Below are 9,319 nucleotides of genomic sequence, written 5' to 3' on the forward strand. Positions count from 1 at the left end.
AAATGCTGCACCCTCTCTGGTGTTGGGGTCCCCACGCTGCTGTGGGTCCCCCATGAGGCCTCCTCCATCCCCTAATAGCCTCACCCAAACCACCAGTCTTAAACAGTAAACAAAACACAAGCTCCTGGGCTATAACATAAATTCAAGTCACCCAGCAATAACACCATTCAAGCCACACCGGGGTGCTCCATCCCTCACCAATATCACAGGCTGTACCTGCAGTCAGACCTCTCCCCTTTGGTTGCTCTGGGAGAGCTCCTTCCACCTTGGTTGCTAGCAGGGAACTGCCATCCTGGCTTCAGCCCTGGGGTTTATACATGAACCAGGCCCTGCCCCTTCCGGTCAGCTGACCACTGGCAGGTGTGGGCTGCTAGCTCACTCTGGTTGCCCTGGTAACTAGCAGCTGGGGCTCCCCACTCACTGCTAGGGCTCTTTCCCTAGTAGTTTCCACTCTTTATAGAAGCAGGGCACCTAAGTGTTCTACAACACAACATATAAGTATATCGGGGTGTGCATCAGGATCTGGGGGATTGCCTGTTCACCAGAGCACCCCAAGGCATGGATATAAACCTAATGACATTCAGTACCAACAAATACAAGATATTCCACCTCGGGGGGTGGGGGAAAAACCCACAGCACATTTATAGGTTCGGCAGTGCTATGCTCGCTAGCACCATGGCTGAGACTTGGGGGTCATGATCAGCCACAAGATGAACATGAGCCATCTATGTGATGTCTCAGCTGCTAAAGCAAACCACAGGCCACAGTTCACAAATGTAGTCTACATTTGTTTATGGTACTTTTAATTTATCACTGGAGGAAATTTACCATTGCTTTATCTATCTGTGCATGTATATTAATATTTTTATATATGAATAAATTGTTGTTCAATATATGCAAGAGGGATTTAAACTAAAGTTTGAAAACAACATTGTTACATATTAGATACAGAATTTCAGTTCACATTTGATTAATTTTTTGAAACTTTTACTTTGAAAAATCAGCTGTTTCAACTTCTTCCCTATATAATTTCCTTTCCTTTTCTTTATATCAACAGTAGAGAATGCCATTATTGTCAAATATATCTTTTTATATGTACTATATTATCTTTATGTTTCAAGGTAGCATTTCCTGGTTTTTCTGTATTGCTTTATTCCTTTGCTATAAAGATAAGAGATCACTGTACTACTAGTGACTGAGGTACTGAGACATCATACAAGTGGCTTGCCCATTTGTTAGGTTGATTACTTTATCAAGGACATCTATCCTACTTCATGTTTTATGAGACTGTATAATGAAAAAAAATCGATGTGTCATTTCTGGTTGCCATAATTAGACCCTGGTTTTTCACATAAGTTCCCATTTGATATTTCCCTCTGTTTTCTGTTGGAGTAATTAACAAAAATGCTAAAACAAGGGAAGTGTGGATAACGTAACTCAGAGATGGTAACCCTGGTTTAGGAGCATATTTCTTTGTCCAAAAAAGAGTACACCTGTCAGAGGTGGGGGGAGGCAGGGGGAGTATAATGGGGAGGGGCAATGCCCTGCCCCTGCCCATTCTGTTGTCCCTCACTGACAAGCCACTCTCCCCACTCCCTGTTGCTGCCCCTTATTGACCCCAGCTCTGCCAGTGCCCCTCACTCCCAAACAGCAGTACCCTGCCCACCCACTCCCTGCTGGTGCCCCTCACTCCCAACCCACAACCTCCTGGTGCTGCCAGTGCCCTGCACACCCAATCCACAGTCACCCATCCCATCCCTTGTGCCTCTTACTCCAGACCCGCAGCCCCCTGCCCCCAGCACTGCTGGTGTCCCTCAATCCCAACCCACATCCCCCTGGCACTGCCAGTGCACTGCACACCCAACCCACAGTCACCCCTCCTGTCCCCCATGCTGCTCACTCCTGATGTGCAGTCCCCTGACCCCCTCCCAGCCCTTGCGGTACCCCCTCATCCCCTACCCACACTCCCTGCCCTCCCTTGCCCACCATCCCTGCCAGCGTCCCACACTTTGGACCTGCAGTCTCTGCTCCCCCAGCCTGCTGGTGCCACACACACTCTTTCTCTCTCTTTCTTTCTCTCTTTCTCACCTGGGAGCTTGCCAGAACCTGCACAGGGAGTGTGTGACCCCCAACAGTCAATCAGGTTGCCCACTGCTGCTGTTACACAAATTGCCAATTGCTCAAATCATGAGTGAGACCTTGTAAGGGAGAATAAGTCAAGATACTGCGTGTATTGATTAGGCACTTAATACACACAAACACACAACACATTTATACCCCAATTTCTGTTCTGCACTGGTATACATTGCCAGTCTTATTAATACTCAGATTAATTTAGTGGCCAGCCAAGTTAATCATGAGTAGGGAGCCAGGCTCCTGCCAGTCAATCTCTTTAGACAAACCAGTGCTCCAGGATAACATGCAGAGCAAGACCCAAAATCGATATGCCTTGCCCCATCTTTTATACCCTTGTCATTTCACATAATCCTCAGGGCTTTTGTTGTGTTATCACTGTGTTCTTCCTTGAAGGTCGACTGCCATTGTTCTCTCACTGTTCGTGGTGGATTTCTTCTTGTTTTAGTCTTTTATCTGTCTGCATTCTTCAGGAAGTCACCAACTGATGTTTTCCTTTTTCACAGACACACTCTCACCCATTCTCTCATACATACACCATACAAATGTTGAACACTTATGTCAAGCTACAGAGCAATACAAAATGAAGTTTATTAAGGCAATGCAAAACTCCAGAAAATACATAAGATTAAAAGCAATAGGCAAAAAAGTTGATGTGTATAACATTCCCTTTCTTGGTCCTTTAAAATATTTTGTTTTGAATGGATCACTCTATAATTTTTGCAAAGCTATATTTTATAAAGTAATTCAGGTATGTGATTTCAATTAAAAATGCATTTATTTCATCCAACAACACATACAACACATTACAATCAGCATTATTCCAGTTAGTATAGAAAAGACGATAATAGGATGTAACATAACATTTAGGACCGCTATCCATGATGGTGACTGTCCCTTGAAAATATCATACCAATGGTGTATCATCATTTGTCTAGCTTGTTCAGATACTCTCAGAATTTCTGAACCTTGATGTAAAATAGTTACAATACACAGTTGATTTTATTCTCATGTAAGATAGCCAATTTGTGAATTCTTTTGTAACCAATAATTTAAGGTAGTCCAATTGATCCCTAAAGAGAACTGGAAATCAATTCAGTTATTCCATCTGCAGGGATGATTTCCTTTAAGATGCTTGCTCAATTCAAAATGCTCAAAAGAAAAGTAAGAAAAGCGTAACAATATGCTAATACATCTTAACAAAGCAATAAGCAAAGCTAAGTCAAAATATCCAGGGTTTGTGCCATGCAGTTTCCAGCATTATGTGCCGCTTCTATATATGTACGTTAAATAATCAGTCATGTTAAACCGATCCATGTCCATCAACAACTTCATGGGCTGTTCAAATAAAATTTCATAGAGTTTTATATTGTTCATTGTCCCAGGGACAGTGAGAAGAGGGACCAGGAAGCCCCGCCTGTGAGGCACAGTGCGGAAAAAAAATGAAAATAGAGAAAGGAACACAAAACGGCCACTTACCTGCAGGAGAAGCGACACTGGAGGGGTGAGGAGAAGAACCCATGTGGTTTACAAGCCGTGCCTTTATACGATTAAAGCTGGTGGGTGATGTCACGGGGACGCACCAGCCAGTGGGATAAAAGCATCCACTGGCAGAAAGGTGAGGAGAGCGAGTGAGGAGGCAGAAGCTCTCTGCGCCAGCAGCAGACAGCACCAGTATGAACTGGGAACTCCCAGACAGCAGGTGGCAGCAGAGGCTGCAAGGACTCCTCTCACCTGGGGTGCCCAGATCGAGCCCCAGAAGGGAAGGAGCATCTGGGGTGACTCGCCCCTAATACTGCAGGGGAAGCATGGTGGTGGAGATGCTGAACTGTGGCACAATGGGAACAGTGACTTGGAGGAAGAGGCTGAGGCTGAACCCGAGGGAACAGAAGTTCCTCCACCTGGTCGCTCCCAGGTACCAGGTTGGGAAGCTGGGATGGGAATGGAAAGGGAAGGGGGACCCCAACGGAGCCACGTAGAACGAGCACTGCCAAGTATGGGCAGGAGGGCTGGGAGAGCCACCCAGTAAGACGCTTGACTGGAAGGCCCCTTTGGGTTTTTCTTTTTCTTCTTTTCTTCATTTTGTTCTCTTTACTCTTGCCCGACAGGGGCACCCACACTGGCCTCAGGAATAGAGCTGACTGGCTCAAGGGGGTTCCAGCCCTAGGGCCCAAGCTGACCGACCATCCTTGCCCAAGGAGAAAGGGGGATACAGTCTAAGGCACAAGGAAGCAGTGATACCATAGAGCACTCATGAGGAACATCCACACTGGAGGGGCAGCTGTTTCAAGACCTAGCGTCCCACCAGAGGCTGGGGTAGGGGAGGTGGAGCTCCACAAACATCTGGTGAGTGGAATGGCCACCCCGAGAGGTCTTTTGAGGCTACCCCCCTTCCATTGGTGTAACATTCAAAGGCATGGCAGGAGAGGCCAGAGGGACAACTGAAGCCTACCTCAGGGGATCCATGAAGCCAGGGAATGTACACTCTCTACAGTTCAGGCCAAGGCGGCACATGAGCGGGCATTCAAAGCCAGGCAGACGCATTCACAAACAGTCATTCTATAATTAAAAGGAATTTATTTATGAAATCTATTTGTAACTTACTCCACGGGCCTCCCCTCCTTTGATAAAATATTGATTAGGACTCAGAAGGTCGGGCCTCTTCTTTTGCACATTGGACATAATTAGCTATGTAAGGTTTCACATCATTTTACATGCCCATCCATTCTGTATTTTGCTTTAATCAATAAAAAGTTTCCTTTACTTCTTTATACAAATACTGATGTACTAGTTTATCAACTCTTGCTTTTCCTGTAAAACAATGGGTTAATGCAGTTTTCACACGCATCTGGTTATGTTGGTGTTATAAATAGTATCTAAATACAAATAAGATTTCCTTTATAGCCTTAAAAACATTTCATCAAGTTATTTACTAAACACACACATATTATTTTTTTAACAAATGCCATTTTGCTAAACAAGTACACTTTACAATTTAAAACTTTCATATGAATTGCTGTTCTTCGTTTCAAAGATTAGAACAGCTTTCCTGTCCAAACTCGATAAGAAGTGTCCTGGTCTGGGATCCACAGACAAATTCAATTTTTAGAGAGAGTATTACCAATGATTTTTTTATCACATCTTTATGATATTTATATACATTTAAACTTTTGACAACATAAAACAAACCAAACAAACCACAACAGGACAAACAACACAAAACAGACAGACAAAACAATTTTTGTTGGGATGATAAAACCATAGCTTAGGTGAAAAAAATTCTGTTGATGGTAATGAGGCCTCATTGTCTTTCAGGCACCTTTGCTATTAGATTGAATCTTACACTATGGTTTCTGCAAACAACCCCACGCAAACATGCCAAGGAAAACTCCTTGCAATAAAATATTGTTCATCTTTACACATTTACAATGCTGACATGCAGGAACAATGCACAATTCTTGCGGTGTTTTTCTTGTATACATACATATATTAAGTGACAAGAGTTATTTACATTTATTTTACTATTTTCAATGGTTCATTGCTCCATTTTGGAAATTGGCATTGGGACCTTTACAATTTTTTCCCAGATGTGAGATCAAGGGATGCCAATACCTTTGCTACACTTTAACCAAATTGTCATTTTAAAATATTTTTTCCTTTTTAGAAGGAGAATTTTCCCCCCTGAATTTTTATTTAAAAATCTTTTTTCCACATCTTTATTGCTGGGACATAATAAAATATTTAAGGTATTTAGATACAACAATACTATTGTTCCCATGAATATCAATTCCAAATTACACCAGCACTTTTGTGCCAAGGAAATAACCTAAATATTAGCCAAATTCAGTATTAAAAATCATTTTACCCCTCCTGCTATAGCTGCTGGAACTTCAAAGTATTTTGTTATACCAGGAGCTGTAACATTTGTTACTGAATTTAAAGCTCTGAAGTTTGTCAGTTTTGAGGTTTGCCCTCAAAACAGACCAAAATTAGGAAACTATACACCTTAAACATCTATACTCTCATTTCCTAAGTTAAACTACCTATTATAACTCATAGTAGATAGTTTATTTCAGCCTCTAGTTAATATTTACACTGCCTTTGTGGGGGAGAAAGTTTGATTTCTCATTTAAAACACACACCTGTATCCTACCACATGTAATTCTTTCTGCCTGAGCCTTAAGAAATGCCTTCATTTACTTGTCTTGATTAACTCCATCAATTACAGTAAGAGCCTTCATAGCTAACACTGAGTTTTTAGAACCATCTTTTTTGTCTTAATAAGCTGTTAACACTTTCCTCTCTAAAAGATTCACACTATTTCTGGAAAGGGAGGAGAGGTAAAAAAAAACAAACTCTTTCTTACCCCTTTACCAATGAGATTACAGATATTTACACTTCCAGATATTTCTTGGCCTTGCAATACACACACACAGCAAACATATCACACTGCTCACATTCTCTATTTTGCACCAACACCTTAGCAGTCTTTAAGAAGCCACTCACTCGTTGGGCTCCTTAGGCTCTATTTCTGTTACAAACATTCACACAGTTTCCAGTACGGGTTAATTTTCTTTGCTACTGACTTCTTATGGGACCAGCAAGAGAAGGTATTTTACTTAACCACCTTGAACACTCTCAGATCAAGTTACAACTCTTTTTCAAGGTTGCTATATTTCTTTCTGCTACAAAGCAATTATTTCTAAAATGTCATTCTCACACTCTCCTCTGCTCTCGTCTCGATGTGGCACCAAGGTGTATTTCTGCCACACGTCTCTTTTCCTTGATCTTCATCAAAGGTTTTTCTGTTGGGGTATGCTCCCCCTAGCCTTTTCTCAATGAAGGGTAACCCACAAGGCGGTGGGAGCTAGGGTTTTAAGGCACCCTATATTTGCCCCTGCCCATTCCCCAGGGTGATTATTATGCAGCATTTTGCAGAAACTACCCTGCTACGGGTAGCTCCACCACACTGGCCGCACCCAAGAGGGTAGCAGTTTCAAGTCATACCCAGGACCAAACTCTCTTGCTCTGAACTTACCTAACTTCCAGGTTTCCTTTCCTTTCCCAAATCTTAACCATATCCTTTCTGGTCTACAGGCTTCACAATTCATTCTCATCAGTGGTCCCTTTCTTGTCTTGCTCTTTGCAAACCAACACATCCAGCAAATCTTGATCTTTCTCTCACAGCTTGTCAGTTCCTACAACACACACACAAGCCAGCAAGCTTTGTTCTAGGACCAAGAAATCTCCCTCTGAAAGATTGCGTGTGATGGATTACATACCACACACAATCCCTTTGGAGAAGCTCTTCCTACCTCTAAAACCAAGCCCCCAAACCATGCACCCCTACAGAAAAGCAAAACAAAACTATCTCTGATAACCTCACTCTTCCTTTCTCTGCCCAGAGTAACTTCTGGGCACTGATCTCTGTTTACACAGCTGTACCCTGATGTTTCCCAAAACAAGATGTTACACTCCTATAACAATCTTTTTTAGGCTCTTCACTGTTCCTGGACAGGGGGAGAGAACCAAGTTTCTCTTCTCACTTCCAATCACAAATTCTTTGCCACTGCCTGGGCAGATGCCTAGTAACATACCTTGTCTCTTTTTGTACCACCTGCTGCCTCTATTCTCCAGTGCATGTGGGATCCTGAAGTATCTGTCTCACATTCCTCTGTCTCTGATCTTTCTGAAGCTGCACCGCCTGAGTAACATTCTACCTTTCCATAACCTGCACTTGTAACCTACACCTTACAGACCCCACAGCAAACATGCAAGACTGCTCTTGTAACCATCTGCAAAAGACTGTAACCCTTCCCAAAGACCTTAAAGTCAAAAGACCCTGTCCTATTCATTAACACAACTTTTCCAGCACAGAGATGATGACTTTCTCTGCTCTCTAGCTTCCTATTGCAAACACAACAGGAGGTTCTTACTTAATCCCAAGCCAACCACAGCACATACCCATGTCCACTACACTGCCTGACCCAAAAAAACAAAGTCTCCTCATCAGCAGTAACAAATAACATCTCCTGCACAACACGTACAACCCTAGTCAATTACCTTACATCTGTACCTTACTACAAATCTTAGCTAACCCCTTTAGACCAGATTACTCTGCATCAACAAATTCCCTGATCGGTCAGGTTACTACCCTTGTGTCCTGGTGGAGTGGGCAATTGTTGCAGTGAATTTTAGGAACCAACCCCTATACCTTTGTTCCGGGCGAGCATAACCCTCAAACTGACCACAATACCTGCCAGTTGATAATAGGCAAGTTTGTGGATATAGAGCAATAACAAAAAGCAACAATACAAACAATCAAACAATTCTATATCTACCAATCCTAGGACTGTCATCAGAATCAAGGTACATCTGGCCAGGATGCAATCTTCACTTCTGAGGCTCTTCCTTAGGTGTCAATAGTCTGGAGGTGGGATTCTGAGGCCTACAGCCCCCCTCCAGTGGGCTACACGAGACAGGCTACTGGAATGCAACAGGTTTGTTGCGGGTAGGTCTTGCTTGACCAGTCTCATTTCCTTCTACGACCAGGTGACCTATCACCTGGACAAGGAAGAAGAGACTGATGTCATATATCTGGACTTCAAAAAAGCCTTTGATCTGGTATCCGACAATCACCTCTTCGCAAAACTGTCCAATTGTGGCCTTGGGTCCACCACGATCCGCTGGCTGGGAAATTGGCTCTGTGGTCAGACCAAGAGGGTAGGAATTGATGGCAGTCACTCATCAAGATGTCCTGTGACCAGTGGGGTCCCCCAAGGCTCTGTCCTTGGACCCATATTGTTCAACATCTTCATCAATGATGTGGACATTGGAGACAGGAGCGGACTGGCCAAGTTCGCCGATGACACCAAACTACGGGGAAAAGCATCCACACCAGAAGACAGGTGGGTGATCCAGGCTGACCTGGACAGGCTCAGGAAATGGGCGGATAAGAACCTGATGGTGTTTAATACTGAAAAATGCAAGGTTCTCCTCCACCTTGGGAAGAAAAACCTGCAGCATCCTTATAGGCTCGGCAGTGCTACGCTGGCTAGCAGTACGGAAGAAAGACACTTTGGGGTCAGCATTGACCACAAGATGAACATGAGCCTGCAATGCGATGCTGCAGCTACTAAAGTGACCAAAACACTGGCTTGCATCCATAGATGCTTCTCAAGCAAAT

The 9,319-nt window shown here is 43.4% G+C and overlaps 1 protein-coding gene across 1 annotated transcript in view; it reads left to right on the forward strand.

The window, feature by feature from the left end:
* LOC109320034 (carbonic anhydrase 13-like) overlaps positions 1–4,458 on the forward strand; it is a 52,824-nt gene extending 48,366 nt beyond the window's left edge. Inside the window, exon 9 of the transcript XR_002103705.1 lies at positions 4,242–4,458. The gene's annotated coding sequence lies outside the window, so the exon portion shown is untranslated. The remainder of the gene's footprint in view (positions 1–4,241) is intronic.
* The last annotated feature ends 4,861 nt before the right edge of the window (positions 4,459–9,319 follow it).

This window comes from Crocodylus porosus, unplaced genomic scaffold, assembly GCF_001723895.1.
Source record: "Crocodylus porosus isolate Cpor-Errol unplaced genomic scaffold, CroPor_comp1, whole genome shotgun sequence".
Taxonomy (NCBI): domain Eukaryota; kingdom Metazoa; phylum Chordata; order Crocodylia; family Crocodylidae; genus Crocodylus; species Crocodylus porosus.